The 19,594-nt window shown below is 41.4% G+C and overlaps 1 protein-coding gene across 2 annotated transcripts in view; it reads left to right on the top strand.

Annotated features, from left to right (window-relative positions):
• SLC22A23 (solute carrier family 22 member 23) overlaps window positions 1–19,594 on the top strand; it is a 113,487-nt gene that overhangs the window by 25,383 nt on the left and 68,510 nt on the right. The gene's annotated exons all lie outside the window — the stretch shown is intronic.

Raw genomic sequence — 19,594 nt, 5'->3', positions numbered from 1 at the left:
TCTTTTCATGGAGGGGGGGAAACAACTGAGAGAAACTCGGTGGAGAGCTTGTAAGAAATGTCTAAATGCTATGGCTATGGCCCAGCTACGGCTGGGGTGGCTGATAAACTTGTAGCTGAAACATTTGAAAACCCCTTTCTGAGGCCTTGTCTTTGAAGAGTACATGAACGATGCCACCAGCCTAATCTGTGTCCCTTGGATACACTCCAGGGAGCTCCATCTGCTTGTGCTTCCTTGGCTGTTTGTAATTAAGAGGTAGTACCACACCAGCCAAGGAAAACACAAGATTTTCCCCTTTTTATTGTGACTCTGGAAAAGTATTATCTAACTAATCTTGGAAGTTGCTGTACAGATCTTCATAAAATTTTATTTCAATTTAACCTTTTATTTTAGCATAGATAGTATCTAATCCATCAAAATTTTGCACAATATCTTTACTCTTCGTGGAGTGCTTGTAGTAGTAAGTTTCACAGCACTTGTTTTGATTTTGGTGTGCACCAAGAGGAAAGAAACCCAACTAGAGTATACAAGTGTTGGCTTTGTATTGCACTTTTTTTATAGCTGATATGGTACCCAGGATACATGTTTTTTTTCTTTTTACCTTTGGTCATGTAATTTCTATTGAGAGTTTTTCACCAAAACTACCACTGAAGATACTACACTTTTATTGGGAAGTGTTTTAACTTGTATGTTTCCCATTGGCAGTATGACATTCAGATGGAAATTAGGTTTGTTGGGAGTTTTCACAGCCACATGCAGCATGTTAGTTTTTCTTGGTTGGTGGGTTGTTTTTTTTTTACTTTTAAGAGTCATTGCAACTGAAGAATTTCATAAGGAAATGCCATCTAAGTAAAAGTTTCATTATGGACCTTCTGTGATCAGAGCAAGAGAGTGCATGTGACACTCTAGATCAGAGAGCAGATTGCCAGCCAAGTCTTCCATTCAGCAAATGGGAGAAGCTGGTTGGTTGATGCTTTGCTTGATCCACAGCAATGAGTCTGAACCCTCCCTGTAAGTCAAGTGTTTGCTATAGCCACTGCATGTCTGTGTCCATTGCAAATGGACAACTGCCTAGATAGACAACGTGTGAATAGAGCTAGTAGGCATTGAGAGACATCTATGTGAAATTAGCTGAAGTATGAATATCAGTAAACCTCTGTGGAAGTGAGAATATGTGAAAGATGAAGCATCTGCACCTTTGATAAATCTTCTGACCTTCTAGTTGGGGAGGTGAGGGGGGTGGATTTTCCTGTACTAAATATTTTCATTTAAACAACAGAAAGTTGACGTCATGATGTAGAGTCATGGGATAGGATCAATCCCTAAAGAGAATGGAAAGAACAAGGTGGTTTGGTTTTTTTATTTATGTTGTTGGTTTTGATTTTAGTACTCATAATTTGTTAGGCTTGCTGTCAATTTGGGTATTTTTAGGCTTGCTGTCAATTTGGGTTTACTATTTTTCTATTTCTGCTACAATCCGTAGCATGCCATTGCACTCCTTTGTAGAGTCACTTTCTGTTTTATAGCCCCTCTTCCCGCTCTCTTAATGGCCTTGATTTTTTTTCCCCTAGAGTTTGGTTGCTGCTGAATTCCTGCCTAGCTGTACTGAGCAGAACAATAGGAAGTGTGAGGTTTGATCTGCTAGATAGTCATTAGCTGAAGCTTTCAAAGCTGCTGTGCAGAAGCAAACTATATAGGGTTGCATAGCCTGCAAAGGTAATTAGCCTGCTACAGGGATCCTTTTCCACTGTGTTGAGCTTGCTAGTTATTCTTGGATTTATGGCCTGCCTAAGGGAAATTGTAAATAACAGTCCTGGATGCATTGGGAGTGGGGAGAGCACGGAAGTGCTGTCTTTAAAACGCAGAGATTTCAAGATTGAGCTGCCATCTCTTTTCAAGTTGCACTATTCTTAACAGCCTAATGTGGTTTTCCTACCTGTCTGCCCTAAGGTGCAGTGTGAGCCTGGGGATGAGCGCTGCCTTCTGTGGGGGTCCACAGCAGAGTCCCATCTGCCTATGCTCTATGGGCTTTCCTCAGTGCCCTAGTGAGTTACCTTCTTGTGGCCTCCACATACAAGGTCTTGACTGGAGATGCTTGGGACTTGTCTAAAGAAACAACTTTGGGGTGTTGATTTTTTAAACTGAAAACTTTTCTTACGAGTGCTGTAGTTTTGTTGGAAAAGGTGAATCTATAGGAAGAGACAGGCAGGTGATGATGCTTGCAGCAGAGAAGCAAACCCTCCCAGGTGCTGGTCATAATGTCATCTAAGGGAATGAAAGGCAGTTAATCCTCTTCCACTGAACAAACACAGCTTTGAAAAGGCTTGTGTTTCATGCTGATGTGGAGGTGGGGAAACATCTGTCCTCCAGAAACTGTTTCTGCATGGTACCCAACCTTCAAAGGGTTCCTGTGCTTCTGAGCAGCTGATACCTGTCTTGTGTGGTGAGGCACCAGCAAGATCCTTGAGAAGCTCCTCATAAGGGCAAAGTAACTCCTGATATGCCACACTTGGCAGTCATCTAATGCAAAGAGCTGGAGAAGTTTGCTGTGATATGCGGGTTAGGTCCCCTGCTACATTTGCTCAGCTGATTTCTGCAGAAATGGGCTGCCCCTTGCTGGTGAAGGGTGCTGATAGTGGAGGCAGAATCTCCTGGAGGGAGAAATGGTGGAGGGGTGCTATAAGGAGCACTCTGGCTGCAGTGGTTGGAAGAGGGTGTATGACCTGCCCAGCAGTTAAATGTAGAAAAGAGTGTAGAGTGGGGGGCTGGAGGAGGACAAGTTAAGAGGAAGCAGGGGAAAAACTATTTTTTTCTGAGTGGCTTTTGTCCCGCTGTTTGTTGTGACATGCATGTCTAGGGGAAGAAGGACAGGCATCCTGTACCTGCTGGCTCAGTACAGCTGGATGCACGGCACGGTAGCCTGCTGCCCAGCTGAAGACAAGGAGCTTTGAGTTTACCGATTCGGGTGGAAATCCCCGTGGCCAGCCCTGTGGGGAGTTTAGTTTGGCCAAGAGGGAGGGGAAGAGGTGTGGGAGCCCTCAGCAGGGACACGTGTGCTTGAGTAATGTCTCAGCTGGTGTCTGTGGATTCATACAGCAGGCAAGGTGTGCCACTCTTACTGCAAATAGTTCTGCTGTCTGGTTGCAGGTCATGTGGGACAAAGTACACTTAGTAAAAGTGGAAGTCATGGGAGAAGGCAAATCTGGTTGTCTCAAGGGTGGGGAGGCTGTGGGGTTTGTGTCTTGCTGGGTCATTGCCTCAGCCATGACTCCCAGTCAGTCTTCTCTTGTGTGCTTGTGCAGAAGGCCAGGTATTGTAGCTGACTCAGTGTGGGTTGCCTTCTTCAGGGCTCACTTTCATGAGTTGGCGCAAGCCGATTCAAGAGCTCTTGTGGCTGAGAGCAGAAGTTCCTCCTCCTTGTTCTCCCCTTCTCCTCTTATGTGCTGTTGCCCAAGCTGGTGCTGGTGCATTCCCGAGCCCTCTGTGGAGCAAGCCATCCACTTTCCCTATGGAGAAGACCAAATGTGCTTTTGTTAGTGGGATGTGCCCTCTCATCTTCCTTTGGGAGATATTCTGCTGGGCATCTCATCCTTTGCATTGCTGGAGTCTGAGAAATAGAGTGGGAGCACAGCACCGTACCATGCAGAGCTAGTTAAATGGATGAAGGGAAGCAAGGGTTCCCTTTTAGCTAATCACTTCCTATGTCATATTGGTCTCTTCCACAGTGTCCCTTTTTTTTGTACCTTTCTGGAGTCGAAGCTAGAGTGATGATATTAGTTAAACTATTTAAGGGGGAGGAGAGGGTGGAGAAAGTCATATTTTTCTCGCAAATGCTACTGGCAGGTTTAATGAGCTTTTGGTTCAAGTGCTGTGTGCCACCTGAACTTAGACAGCACCAGCCATGATGTGGATTTGCACACAATCGCAGCCCATTCAGCAGTTTCATGGGTGACTGAACTACAGATTACACTGCAAAATTAGAAAGTCTAGACTTGAATGATCCAGTAAATAGGCTCTGGAAATAGATTTGCTGAAAGGGAGACAACATCTCAGGTTAAAGCGAGGAAGCAGAGGTGCCCCTCCAATGCATATTAGCAGGATGACTAGGTGTGTGTTTTTCTCTTACGCTGTTAGGAGAAAAAAGGTAGAAAGGCTTTTGAAAATCATAGGTTGTGTTTTAAAAGACTGGAGAAGCTTGGCAAAGGCTTCCACACTTGTTAAGATGTCCAGCTGTGATGCATCTATCAAATTTGTAGCTAGGTCAATCTAACCTGTTACTCCTGTAAATTGCACAGGCACTGATCTTAAAGAGGCTAAGTGTGCTTCTTTTTTTTTTTTTTAACATGTATCCTGGAAAGCTAGAGCAATGTGCTAGAAAGCTTGATCCAGGCTGAAGAATGAGCAAGTGCCAAAATGGAGCATGAAGGCCTCTGGGTGTTGGGCTGTAGCAATGTCAGATTTGTAAAATAATTTTGCTTCTGGTCAGGTATCAATGTAAAGGATAAGATTTAACCCTGTTTTAGTTTCTTTCTCTCTCCTTCCCTCCCTCCTAGAAGTGTGTAGGCTCCAAGATCCTGGAGCATCCCAAGTTTTTATAATTCCCACCTCCCTTGGAATTTGAATGGTCTTGCTTGATTTTTATTGTCTGTTTTCCTCTCCTCACTCTTCAGTAGCAAGCAAGGCCTCTGCTAGGCAAGGCAGGTGAAGCGCTGGAAACACAGGCTCCCAAGTTATTCTGTGTAATCTGAACCAGCTCAGTAAATAGCTCTGCAACACATTCCCAAATCCGAGGATGTGGAAAACATCTGACTGCTTTTCAGTGTATTGACATGTGCCTTAGCTCTGCAGTTACACACAGTTCTTCTCTGACAGGTCTGTTATAAGATCAAGGTTGTTAAGCCACCTACCTTCTGTTTATGTAACCTGCCTTTCTTTGCTCTGAGTCACTGGCGTAGATCTAGTAGGAGTGATCACAGAGGGATCAACTGAAGGAAAAACTTACTGGATCACCTTAAAGTGACCCTTAATTGTTAAATGATAAATTTTTGCTTAAAGAGGAGCCACAGGCTGTTCTAACATTGAGATTGGATGGGAGTTTTTGGAAACAGCACCTCTGCATTGTTAATAGCTTTGTACGAGAGCTGTTAAAAGAAGAAGAAAGAGAAAAAGAAAAAAAAAAGTATTCAGTAGGAGCACTCCAGCTGCTCAAAAAGAAAGGACTGTGCATGCCTTTATCGAATGCCTGAGGGCTCAATTTGTGCAAGAGTGGAAAAGGTTATTGGAATTACAATACTCTCCTTACAAGTATAAATCTTCTTTGCTCTACATTGCTTCCTTCAGTACAATCAAATTATGACTCCTCATATAGTCTGTTGGTCTCTTTCTCCTCAGGCCTTCCTCTGAATTTCCTGTTCTTTTCGGATGGTCAGAGAGAGTATGGGTTCTTCTATAGAGCATGGGCTGTCATCCTTCATTTAACTCCTACAAACTGTATTCTGCAGCACAGGTGCCCTTGAAGCATTGCTAACATTGTTCCAAATCCTGGAAAAACCTTTTGAGGCAGCCTGCTTGGAATGAATTTATGCAAAGTCTTAAAGTAGTCCCAAAAGGGAATAAAACGAAGATCTTTCTACGATCTCTGGGAGGTTAGATGATGTTTGGTTAATGCAGAATTTACAGCAGGATCTAATTTTAATCAGATCTTCCATCTTGGTTGCCAAAAATCTTTTGTTGTCTAAGTGACAAAAAGACCAAAGAATTAATTTTGAAATGCTTTTTGTATGACTGGTCAATTGGAAATGCAATCAAGATGCAACAATGCAGTTGTTATGCTTGTCATGGTGACAATCAGGCTCTTACAATTTTCCCAGCTCAACCACAGCTTGCATTTACCATTTAAAGTGTCTGTCTTTTACTTGTTGTTCCAAACTAGCTCCAGAAGTTTAGGTATGTTCGTTATGCAAAATCTTACTTTGTGTCATGCAAATGTAATTGTTCAGGATTGTAATGACAATTTTAGGGAATTCTTTATTTTTTATTTTTTTTTGTTCTAAGCAATGTCAGATACACTCCAGTCTGCTTGTCCCTGTTGTACGGCTAACAGCTTGCTACGGCTGAAAGGAAATGAGGGGAGGTTCTCTCTTCCCCTTCCAGATTCCTTTGCATTGTCTCAGCTGCTCATACAACCATGACTTTGGACTATAAGGGAGTGTTTATGATGGGAGTATATAATTAACTCCAGAAAATTGCCTTTCTCTTGCAACTCTTCAACTCGGATTAAATGGTGTTAAAGCCTTATTGTAACAGTAAATTGTAAAGTGTCTGTTCCCCCTACTGCTTTTTTTCCGGGTTACAAGACTTCTGCTAAATGGCTTTTCTTTCCTATGTATACCAAAGCTAGTGTTCATCATGGTGAAGGGTTGCTGATAAAAGCTTTGCGTTATGCCTGTGGATTTCCCTGTCCAAAGTGTCCCATGCCGCCATTGGGATGTGGGTGATCTTCATCTTGTGGAGTCCTTTGCTGTGCACCAGCGCTGGGCCCCTGCCAGCCTCTCCTGAGAATGGGTCTCAATAGTACTGCCAAGGAGTTCTCCTGGCGAGAGGAGAGCACTCCACAACAATTGTCGGGTCTGCTCCTCACCAGCAAATTAAAGCCTTCCCGCTATGCCCTGCCCAGTGTCTGAGCTCCAACTACTCTGCTTGCTTTGGCTGGGAAAGGGTTATGTACTTCCCAGTTACAAGGGTTTGATAGCGCAGCAATATTTTATCACTTAATCCTACACTTCCATGAACTGAGAGGTTTATTTTGGTTGGTTTGGGGTTTTTTTTTCTGAGAAATGTGAGTGAGGTAGAGACAGGGGTGTGAAAGCTCTGTTAGGTGTGATTTTTTTTTTTCTCTTTTTTTTTTTTTTTTTCCTAGCAGGAAACTGGATTTGTTGCAGAGAGCATTAGAGAGAAATTGTACATAAAAAGGCTGTTCTGCTAAGTCTGTTTGCTTACTGAGCTTTAGCTATGCGGTTCTTCAGATGTGTCCTTACACTTGGCAGACCTTGAGAACTGGTAGAGCTAGCTTTGGAAATGAGATGGGCAGCAATGAGCTCAGGAGCTGCCCTTAAAGTAGTCAGCATACAGGGTTGGGATTTTTCCCCCGGTTGCTTCTCCCAGTGAGACACAGGCACGTTTCTCATGTATGCGTGTTTTAACTTTCTGCCACAAAAGGAAGCGTACATAGGTTCATAAATCACCTGTGAATGAATGGGGCTTTACTTCCCTTTCCTGCTTGTCCTAAGGCAAATTATCACGGAAACAGGATGTGCATAGAGGAAAAACCACATGTATGAGGAAGGTGGATTTAGCAGTTATCTGTAGTAACTTGAATATTCAAGTCTAGCAACAAATATCAGCACACAAATTCACATAAATATTTATATGCCTTTTAAGAGGAACCATAATTTAACAAGGCTAGCCAAATTTCCGTCCCCAGTCACGCAGACATGATTTCTATTTTCTCGCTTACAAATAATATAACGCCATGGGATTTTTTCTAGTTCAAGTTAATTAAATTTCACTCAAAGCATGAAATTTGCAGGCAGCACTCATTGCAGTTTTTCTACAAATGTGTATTATTTGGTCAGATACTAAAAAAAAGTTCATTTTTGTTTTAATTCTTTGTTTTATTTGTTGGTTTTCTGCAGAATTTAGTCATACATGCTGTACCAGTTCTCATACCACTCATTTTTCCTTTAAAGAGGAAAACTGCATGATGTTTCATTGCAGATGAATTTGGTTTTAAGTCATATGCTGCAATTACTTTAAAGTATGAGCTATGTTTTTGTCTTTTGAGAACATCTGGTCCCTTCTTAATAAATTGTACACATACTTACGTAGTTTTTAGAGATAAATTGAGACATAAGTGCTTGTTAGTATCTTGAAAACTTGTTTGCTCACATTCTTTGAATTCTGGTTATGGTATGAATTGTGAGAGAAGAAATCACTTTACTGAAGTATGTGAGTACATGAGCGATGTGCAAATCTTTGCAAGGACTTCTCCAGTTTTGCACATATGAACTCTGCCTGCTTTAATCACAAATACTTTCAGTAAGGAAACTTTCAACTACAGATCATCTTGAATTTAGGCTTGATAAAAAAAACAAGCAGTATCTTAGAGAAGAAGGGTGTTCGAAGAAGGCTCTGCGGCTTGGAAATATAGCTGTCCCTTGATGAATAGTCTTTGCTGAACTGCAGAAGGGAACGTCATCCAGTATTTTCATCAGAAATTCTGAATCCATGCTCCTGCACCTCTGTGAGTGATTTCCCCAGCTCCTGGATGCCCCAGCATCTCTCTCTAAGCAGCTCGTGTTTGGAGGAATTCAAGGCAGACTAACCATTCTTGTGGCTTCTCCTTCCAGCTTTCTGTCCTATTCCTCTGGCAGAGATCTCGTTCTTGTAGAACAAACTGTTAGCTCATATGCTGATGCCTCAATCCTCTCCCATTTAAGTGCAAATACATCTCCATCAGTGGCTTACCTCACATATTCAATATATTAGGTTAAGAACATGCATTTCATTCTGCTGCTGTTTATTCTCAGACAAGAATAATCTCTGACAGAAGGAGCAGCGGAGTGCAGTGTTTGTGCATGCCTCGGCCAGCTGGAAATGTGAGGAAGTGCCTTGGTGCAGTGGAAGAAGGCAAGCTCTGCTGGAGTGTTGTGTGCTGTAGTTAATAATTCCGTTAAAAATGCAGCCTAGAAGACCTGTGTGACCCAACACTAAGGCATAGGTAAATTACTTATGTACCATCTGTTGTCCAAGCACTTGAGACCAATTTTGCAGAGAAATGAGGAGGGCGTTTTCTCCATGAAGCGTTCTGTTCAATAGATATTTAAGCACATGGACCAGGGCTTGTTGTTTGAAATAAATTAATGAATCCCCAGAGTTTTCTGCTTGATGTGAAACTGCTGCCCAGAAGGAACAAAGTACTGCTTTGTCAGCTCCTCTTTAAAGGTCTTCTCCAGTTCCAGTGCTGTGTCCACCCCAGTTTCGGTCCTGTACTGGTAGGCAGTGTAGCTGTCTCCTGGCTATACAGCTTTTCTCCCTTGGAACACTCGCTTTACAGCTTCAAAAGATAAGTCTTCTGAAAGAAAAGTAACAAAAATATACAGGAAGCAGAATCAATAATGTGGTAAGGCAAAAAGCAATAAAAGGGAAGTAATGTTTTTCTTAGTATAGCAACTGAAATAGATTGAAAGCAGAGAGAAAAAACGAGAACAACTTTAAAAGATTGTATAATGGTAGAATTAGCTTATGTGGTGAAACTGCAACCAGTGTTCCTAATACAGTCTCACTTTGGTTTCACTTATGGCTTTGACTTTGAAGAGGGGGTTTTGTCTAGAACTTGACTGACTTGTTTTTTCAAGGCACAAAACCAAATTTGTGTTTCTAGGAAGTTTGAGGAAAGTTAATTAAAGAGCTTTTGAATTATAGATCCATTAAAAATGACTCTACTTTGAAAATTAAATAAATAAAGCTGTCAGTCATCTGTTGGAAAAAATGCCTTCTCTTATATTTGTACAGTAGAGAAACCTAATTACTGCACTCCAATGCTTTGGAGTTTGAGCAGAAGAAGCTATGATTATATCAACCTAGACCCTACCCGTATGAGCTTTTTCAGATGTCGTGTGAGTTCAAGTTGTGATCAGCCTGAAGTGTTGTCCTATCCTCCTTGTTTTTTATTTGTGTTTACTATGTCTGAAAGAAAACATGCAAAGTTTGATTTGCAACTTCTAAACTTTTAACCTGATGGATTTGATGTTTTCAGGAGACAGACTTCATGCATTTTGACCAAGTGTTGCATATCATTAAAATTAGTATTGATGCAGCTGCCTTTCTTCTCTTCCTCACTTTTTCTTTAATAGTGGTCTTTGGCTGAGGATAGGTGCTTCACATGGGTGTAGAGTCAGTAACAGGTAGCAAAGCAGGAAAAGAAAGTAGTCAACACATGACCTAAAAAGGAAAAATAAAGAAATTGAACATACAACACATACCATAGCTGCCTGTTTTCTATTGCTGCTGATAAGAGAGCATGTGACAGATACTTTTCTAGAAGAAATCTGCTCCTATCCAACGAAGAATAATAGCAGCAATTAAAGACTTCGTATCCTAGTTATTTGGGAAACAAAAATACAGGCAGACAAAGCTGGCAGTGCGTTGTACTAGCTTGTGTGAATCTGAGTAGCACTGCTGTCTGGGATCCTGGCTGGGAGTTTTAAGTCCCTAGTGGGACTTGGACTGGAGATACTTGTGCCTTTTCCTGCCAGCACAGCTTTCTATATGGCTTCTGTTCTGATTAGGAAACATTTATTTACGCATAGTCTCCATCCCTCCTTCAGGCCGCCAGTGTATGTCCTTTGTGCCTGGCGCTGCTCAGCAACAAGGCAAGAGCTGCAGCCAGTGCAGTGCAGATGAAATACCTTGCAGACGTGGACTTAAAGCTTTGAGAAATAACCCACCTGCCTATCCAAGTAGGAGAAGGCCTCTTATTTATGTGTATATACAAAAAAGGACAAGATCCTTTCTGCTCTGACTGCTGGGAGTAGTTAAAATCTCAAAATGACAGTGCAGGAACTGGCTGAAGCTTTTGTCCTGCAGGAGAATCTGACAGCAGCTCAGGGACAGCCTAGGCCAATCTGGCTCTGTTTGCTCTGGGTCTGCCCATCCTTCCCTGGCTGGTGCTCCCACCCACTGCTGGCCCTACAGTGAACTGATTCAAGGGTGTAAACCAGTAGAAATGTAAGTCAGTTTTCCCGAGTCTTTCTGCTCGCAAAAGCTCACTGCAGGGTTGGATGTATGTAGGCAGACAAAGGAGGAGAACAGGAGCGGGTGAGTGGAGTCAAGGAGACAGGACTGCAAAAGCCACGATATAAATTCAACTTGCTGTACTGCCTTGCTGTAGATGCAGTTTAGGAGCCCTTGTGGCTTACTTGTAGTGCAGATGAATCAATTCTTGCAAGATTATTGCGGCAACCTTAGGTCAGGAAATTCTCTTGGTGAAAATAGATCAGGCTGTTACAAGTAACAGTGAAGCTTGCCTTTATTCTGTGTGGGTCATTCTTGAATGCGGGATTTAAAACTTCTTTCTTGCAGGCATTTTAAAGATTAGACAGTGTTTAATTGTATCTTGGCAGGAACAGCACGTCTAATATGTTTAGAAACGTATGTCTTAGGTTACACTTCCTCTCAGAATAGCTGTCTTTGTTTGAAGTAATAGCAAATGAAGTCTTTCCACCACTTCTAGGCACTAACTCATCTTAGAGAAGTGTGGATAAATTGCCAGCAGAGAAAAGGATTATTGAAAATAATTTATAGAGATCTGTATGGCTTTTACTTTATTTACTTCAGCTTTCAGAGTGAGGATACTGGCTTTGGATTTATTTAAAACTTCTGAAGCTCAGCTGGAGAACCAAATATGATTAGAAATTAGTTACTAGTTATCCACTTTTCTGGCTGGCTTTTCTTAGCAATCTCCAAATTAGCGAATAAATAGAAGACTCCACTCTGCTGATGACAACAAATAATCTGTGATTCAGAATAAAACATCTTGATCATGGACTTGACAGTCCTAAACCTCCTGGTGCAGAAGTTTTGACTATTAGTCTGATACAACAGTGCTGGAAAGACCTAGTTTCTTTGGAAAGGTCATTTTGTTGCTGTACTGTCTGTTTTGCTTTAGTAAGTTTTACCCTTTAAGGAGACTAGGTTTTGGTTTTAGAATGAAAAAGATTAGTGCTAGAACTGAGGGACAGAGTTGACAGTGTTTGTGTTTAGGATAAAGATGCTGAAAATTGCTCTCAGTGCTAAATTGTCTAACCAGCTTCTGCGATCTTGGTCTTCTTCTTGGAGAATTTGCGGAGTCTTTGGGGTTGTCAATTTTTGGGGGGGGGGCAGGGTTGGTTGTTGGTTTTTTTCTTGTTCAAGAAGAGGTAGTGGTCGTGGGTTTTGTTCTAAAAATTTGATTATTTAGTTCATTTTTGATTGCTACTTAAACATCTTCTTGAGAATGTCTCATTATGCCATGTCTATCTCTATTTTAAAATATTATATTGTGTAAAATAGGAAAATACAGAGGGTATTTTCTGGATTTGTGTGTTCAGGCTTCAGATGTGTCTTCAGTTTGTTTTGTTATAAATGGTAGTACTGAAAAGAACAAGTTTTGTTTTCACAGCACCGGAAGGGGATTGTAATTATTCTTTGGAAAAGACATCTGTGAGAAAGCTACACTACAACACTTGCTGTAATATACAAGAGAATCCACTAAGATTTGTAAGATTTATTTGTCCTAATGATTCTAAATTGGGAATATTTGCCTACACTATCCTAATTTCAAATAATAGAATCTTAATTACTTAAGATACTACAGTAACAGGGTTAAATGCTGAACTAATCAATGTCTAAGGTTTTTCTTTATACTGCATTGCAGTTATGCTTATAAAATGTGTAGTTGGTATGAAATGATACTGTTGGGGTGTTAACTTGGAGGCAGTTTCAAGGCAGGCATTAAATGTAAAATGCATTCAATTTAACTTCACTTAAAATCTGAGTGTAAAATTGATATACATTGGAGAAACTTAAACATACAAACTTCAAAACCTTCATTCTCCCTTTGTTCTGCAGACTGGTGAATCAGGAAAGGAATAGCATGTGGCTGGCAAAGCTGTCCCGTGTTGTCTGTACCTGGAGAGGCTGGCAGTGATGTGGTCTCTTCTGAAGCCCTCTGTTGCTGCCCCAGTGCAGGTATATGTTGAGAGGCTCTGTCATTGTAGTGTGAGTCAAGGGGCCAGCAGAGTCGCTGCATGTGTGTCCAATGCCTGATCCTCAGAATACCAGTGTTTTCCTGGCAGTCTTTAAGGAAAAGTTTTACCGTAGGGAAACTGTGGTGCAACTGTGATCCCAGTATGATACTGATGCTCTGTAGTTATTTGATATAGTGTTCCCATTACTGTGGTCACCATATAGGAGAACTGTCTTTGCACTCTTGTAACTGTACATTAACTGCCAAGGTGAATCCTAGGAGAATCACCCAGCATCCCTGCTCAACCACATCCCTCTCAGCAGCTTGGCTTTGACATTTGTCTCCCCCTCCTCAGCCGCTTAATCCAGCCAGCAAACAAACAAAAATCCATTTTTCTTTCCTGAGCCGATTTTCTGCTCTTCAGGGAGCAAACAGATGCAAATGTCAGGTGTAAATGTCAAGGGAGGGGAGAATACAGGAAGGTGGACTCTGCTGCTGGAGGGGCAGGGAGGTGCAAACTGCATCCTGACCAACGCTACCTCACAAAACTAAATCTGAAAATAGAGCACAGGTGTACTTCTCCATTACAACCCTCACACAGCCAGGTTCAGAATTTTCTGCTGCATGTTGCCACTTGTGAATTTTTCTGAGTTAGATATTTTTGTAACTGCACTCGAAACCAACTGTGCAAGGTGATGTGACAAACATTCAAAATTCTCTTGAAAAATTAGTCCCACCCCAGCACTGCCAGTTGCTCTGCTCTGTTTTTTAACAAATCTCCTTTAGGATTATTGTGCAATTGAATCAGCAATGGAATTGGTGTGTATGAGGGAACCATAACCTGTAATGTGTTCTCCTTGCACCACATTGTGTGCATTCAGGATGAACTGTACGTGCATGAGTCTCTCATGTACTGCAGAGTGCGCTTCAGGTGGAGTAAGATCAAAGGGGAAGAAATCAGGGCATAATTCTGTAAGGGAAATTGAATTCTTGAAGTATGAAGTTTTCTAATGGCAGCATGCAACCAAGGAGTGAGGAATAGTGTATGTGGGGAGTTTCAGCTGAGCTGGCCACCTTACCTTGGAAAGGTCACAGAGGGGAACAAACTCTCTTCACTCAACTATTTTTAATGGAAAGTCACAGTCTTATTCGATTTGGAGTCCTGAAAAGTTAGCAGCAGACCTAGCAAAGGTGGATGAATGAGTGAATGGTGGCAAATTGGTAAAAGGCACATGATGAAGCACTAAATGGAAAGCATGGCACATGGGGGCATGCGATTTAGAGGCAGGAAAGACTGACTAAAAAAAAAACCAAACACATGCATATACTACTTCTTTGGAAAATATATTGTGTTGAGATAGAAACTCTCAACAGAAAATGTTTGACTTCTTTGGCATCTACCTGTGCTGGGGAAACTTTAGTATTTCATTCTGGGTCAAATTTGATTTCTGCATTCTTCTGAGATAATGTGATGCTTTCAAATGCTGTGTGTGTTTTGTTCCTCATGCCTGGATTCCTGGATTACATATTTTCACTGCTGTTTCTTTCCTTGCTAAATTAGTCTGTTGTGTCATGGGAATCCTTAAGCGGCAAGGACAGACATAGGTGAAAGCAGGTGTCAAAATATTAAAATTTCTTGTCGGGTAGAAACTCCCCATCTCATGTACACAACATGTATAACCTACTGCTGGCATAGTCTCACATGGAATATTTTTGATTTCTTTCCTCTTTATCAAGTTCTTAAGAACCTAAGGCTAACTTACAGAAAATGTTGAATGAACATAATCCTGAATGGCCTGAAATATTTGGTGATGCTTGTGTGCCACAGGGGTATGCGGTAGGAGAGACAGTTGCTCACCAAATCTGCTGACCTTAGTATCCCAGTGTTTATTTGCACCTGGTAATGCCATCAGTATTCTTTCCCACCTTGATTTCAACAGGGATAACTGAGGGTGGCCAGCCCAAAGCCTTTGGATGGAAAGTTGGGGCCTTTCTTTGGAAGCTCCTGGAAAGCCTGTGAGCTGTGAAGTCAAAGGCCAGAGTTGCAAGGCCGACCCTCTCCTGCTGTTGTGGAGGCTGTTGGAATCCTCCATTCCAGAGGGACACAAAACCCCCATAAACCAGCACTTGGGAATATATTTCATTTCTTTTGTATCCTTTACATGGGGCTTGGAAACATTTTATCTTTCTGTGTACCTTGTTCTGAAGGTGATGTGTTGAAGAAGCAGGATACAATTTGCAAACTTAGTTATCAGTGTGATGATAAAATTATATGAGGTCTCATGCCAGATTTAGAAGGCAGTAACGCAGACTTTTAGTTCTGGTATGCTTGAGTGCTCAGCTTGTTTTGCAGTGTTAATATTGTATATGACATAGGAGGAGATTTAATTTTTTTTTGTATGTGCTTGATCTTTTAGGCTGTTTTAAGGGACAGAAATGCCTTACATCAAGTAGTTTGTGCACTTGGAGCCTTTGAAATGGCAGAGGACTGTAGGATGAACATCAATTCATAAGAAAGGTGTCCACTGTGATTTTCACCACCTGGCTTATGACGCTGCTCATGATGCTGGGGCAAGGAGCGGGGAGGAAGCAAGCCATGCCTTTGGGAAGATTTGCTTTCAAAATAACTGCAGAAAATGGGCTGGCACACTGAAATCATATTTAAGGCCATTTTAAGAGGAGGTACTACTGCCTCTGTAAGAGATGTTGCACTGTGCAGCAGCTGGCTGGTGGGAACACAGACCTGCTCATGTGCATCTGTGTGGCATGGGGACATTTTTTGTGTTTGTTGGCCTTAAACTAATGAAATGTGACTGGAAAACACTGGGAGGGTGCCGGTGGTTTGTGGAGGTGATGTTTTGACCACTGGTCCAGACTGTGGTCTGTCTTGCGCTTTCCTAAAATACCATGAATTTTTGTTGTCTGGTTTGTTGTGTTAGCAAAGGATCACATAAGCTGCTTATATGTGTGGACTTTCTGTCATAAAATCATAATAAAAAACAAAACAGCAAAATAAAAAATCTTAAATTCTTTGTTAATGAAGTTCTTTCAAATTTACATTATACCTTGGGAATTAATTGTTTCTTAACTTGGGAAACTTCTTGTGTTTAAAAGAGAAGAGGGAAAAGGTCTAAGTCCAAAATGCTGCTATTTCCCTTATGTATCTCAGTGTGGAAAAAGATTATGGGATGCAGTGCAGTCAGCAAATCGCTTTTGTTCTGATGAGAATACTCTTTGCTTGAGTGAAGGCTTATGGTGCTGTGTGTATGTGCCTTACTATTGACCCTAATTTCCTGGCAGTGCCACTTAATGGGTTTTGCTTGTTTGGAGACAGGCCTGGGCTGAATTCCCCAGCCACACCAGGCTGATGTGTCCCTGAAACGCCCTCCACCTCAGCAGTTGCTGGTTCTCCCTGGAGCACCAAGGGTGCTGGTGGCAGCTTCTGGCATTAGAGTTGCTCACTATGTTTAGTTTCTTTGTTGACACAGCTTCTTAATGAAATACCTGATGAGTCAGTGTTAACTAATCTCACTTGGGTGTTTGGCTGTCTCCTGCCTGAAGACCAGGGAGACATACTGTCCATGTCTTGAGGATGCTGCAAACTAAAGAGTTATCATTTGCATGCAGCTATGGCTTCTTTCTTTATGTAATTTCATAACGTGATACCTGTAGGGATAGCAAATTGCAAGTGAAACTGGTACAACTAGAAGGAAATGTATGTGTCCCTCGCTCCCCCAGGCAGCACTTGTACGTAAGAGGGATGTGTTAGAGATGCATATTGAAATTGATTTCATTTTTCTGCCCCATTAAGCAAGCAATTGGTTTTCAACAGCAGTTCACAGATGAATCTAAGTCAAAGTAGGCTGATTAACTAGAGGTCAGCTGGCTTGGCAATTGTTTGTCATCTCCTGTTTAATATTTGCAGTGTATAGTGATATACCGGAGTCTTAAAACTTCTCCCCTCAGGAGACAATAGAGTAAATCAATCTGTTGAGAAATTGCTGAGATTCCAGCCTCCCTACCAACTTTTTCATTTAACCATGTTAAATACTGTTAGCTGGAGTTGCTCAACTCAGTGACGCACACCCAATGCTGAAAGACTTTATTTCTGCTTTTTCGCACTTTGTATCTGTAGATTGGTGGCTTGGAGTTCAGCTGGGTTGAATGCACAGAGATAAAGCTTGATTCCTGACAGTTAACAACAATACCTCATTTAAACATGAAATATGCTCTGCTTTTACTTACAAGACATGATTATTTTTGTGTATACTTAGTGGACTTTATTCCCCAAAGTTACAGTGTCCCCAGGGCATATATGCTTATCCCTATTCTGAATCTGAGTTTGGTTTATTCTAATAACTAATCTGACTTCTGAAAAGCAAGGGTGTTAAGGAGTTTCTCTTCAACCTTGACAGCTCTTATCTTTAATCTCCAAGTATTTGTCATCCTGAGTATTTTAAATGAAAATCAGATTTATTTAAAAGCTCTTAATAATTTTCAGGATTCCTCTTTTGGTTGGTTGGCAGGTAAAGCAAAATTCCTTGTGTCTTTTGGGGGCTGAAAGAGGAAAAGGCGGAAGGAGGAAGGAAACTGCTACTACTGTGTACAGGGTGCCTCTTATATTTTCAAATTCATGTTATTCTTACAAAGGGAAGTTAATGAAATAGGTAGTTTAAATGGCTGTGTTGCTACCTGCAGGGAGGGGAGAGTGACTCTACAAATTAAAGTACAAGGTTATTGGAGCACTTATATGCCTATAATATAGATATATGTCTCTGAACTACTAAATATTTTTATTGCTGCTGCTTTAATAATTAATTTAGCCTTTCAAAGCTGCAGCCTTTTTGTCTAGGATTAATGTACTCTTAGCATCTTCTTATCTACCAACTCATCCTTAAAGCAAGTTGGTAGCACAAGAATCTGCTACAGGGAGCTTTTCCCCTCTTTGGCTGCATGTTCATGTATCTTCATAGGAAGTGGGTTTAATCTCTTTCTGCTGCCAGGTTTGGACATAAAATCTCTAGTTCTTTTCTGCAGATCTCTTCCATTTTAGCTAGGAGGGCTGGTCCATTAACAACTAGCAATAATAAATGACAGCCTTCTCTGGACTTGGCTATGAAAGAAGGCATGTTGTGTGCCTGTCTGTGGCTAGGAGTGGAGTAACAATCACTCTTAAAACAAAGATCTTGCTGCTGGGTGAGTTCTTTCCCCTGTGTGAAATGCTGAGTGAGGCTCTGGCCATGGCCTTCTTACGCTTTCTTGAGAAAGACCTCACGTGGTGAGGTGTTGTTTGGATCTGTCTGCAGGCACTGCAGGTTTTTGGTGCGTATGTGGTTTGTGTTTTTCAGTCCTGTCTTGTTGGTGTAAAAAGGAGGCGAATCAACATGTAGTGTCTGCCATAGTGGAAGTGTGTGAAGCAGGGTACTCAGCTGCTTGCATTTGTTTCCCAAGATCACTTTACATTTCCTTTCATTGTTCTCTGAGTGAGGGGATCTTATTTTTATCAGGTGGGTACTGTGTGCTATGCTTTGCCCTGTTTACCCTTCTTCTTTCCACTAAATACGACTGATGCCTATCATGGATTGCGTGTTGTATAATCTGGCACCAAGATGTGGTTGATGAGGAAGAATCTCCATCCATATGTTGCATATCATGCTGATTAAGATGAGGCAAGGACATGTGTCTTTTAGGCTTTAAGGCACATGTTTGCTGTCTTTTTGATCTTTGTATTGAAGGGGAGAAGGGAAGCAAGACTGGGAGGTTGGCTAACAGAAATGTGGAGAGTGGCAGAGGTAACGCACTCATCTCCCAAGGTTGCTTTTATGACTCCAAGAAGGAAGTGTCTTACTGAAGGCAATTGCTTTGGGGTGGATGATTAATACAAGTCTTCCTAGCCACTGATGGGGAGGGATACACATAGAACAGGCTTTGTGGGAGGGTGAAAGTAGCAGAAGGAATGAAAACAGGAGCTGGCAAAGCTGCATCTATACACTGGGGAGAAAGAAAATAAAGAAACTTAGGGTGGACTGGAGTAATAACAGGATTCTAATTCAATAGCCTATTTCTGAAACCCCAGGAGTGGCAAGAGAGGGACAAAAGTATAGAGAGCCCTGCTTTCTAACAACACTTGTTTCCAACTTGTATATTGAGTGACTTGGTGGCCAATACAAGCCTTTTGGATTGATCCCCTCCCTGCTGTGTTTGTATTTAACTTTTTATACACACAGAACTTAAATTCTGAAGGTGTCTTCAGCACTGCCAATGACATCTAAATACAGTCTTCTTTGGTGGGTAGTGGATGTTTTCTGTTTGTAGCAGGCCATACAGTTAAGACCACATAATGTTTGCCTTGTTGGCTGAAACTGTGTTTTAACCCAGGCTTCCAGAGGCAAAAGGTAATATTTTTCTGCCTCATTGAACTATTTTTAATTCAGTTGGGCTATTCTTTAGAGTCTCCAAACAAGGTTATACAGCTTGTCTAGAAGTAATAGAACAGCTTGGTTGTATGGCTATTGCCCAAAGAAAATTGGTTAAAACCAGATTTGTGCTAATTTTTTCCAGTGGTACTCTTGGTAACTGCACGTTATGAATATTGACTAGAACTGACGTCTAGTGGAAAAAAGCAGTATTATTTTTCAATCTTTGTTTGGTCATTTCTGCCAGTTTGCAGCAGAACATCCACCAGTAAAGCAAGGATGCCCCATCAGAACAAAGTATACCATTCCCACAGTGATCGTAGTTCTCAGTTTTGTTTCAACTATGTCTGAAAACACAGATTTCTAGGATTATACAATTTAGCTTGAAGGG

The sequence above is a fragment of the Phaenicophaeus curvirostris genome, chromosome 3, assembly GCF_032191515.1.
Source record: "Phaenicophaeus curvirostris isolate KB17595 chromosome 3, BPBGC_Pcur_1.0, whole genome shotgun sequence".
NCBI classification, from domain to species: Eukaryota; Metazoa; Chordata; class Aves; order Cuculiformes; family Cuculidae; genus Phaenicophaeus; species Phaenicophaeus curvirostris.
This window is presented reverse-complemented; position numbering and strand designations above follow the sequence as displayed.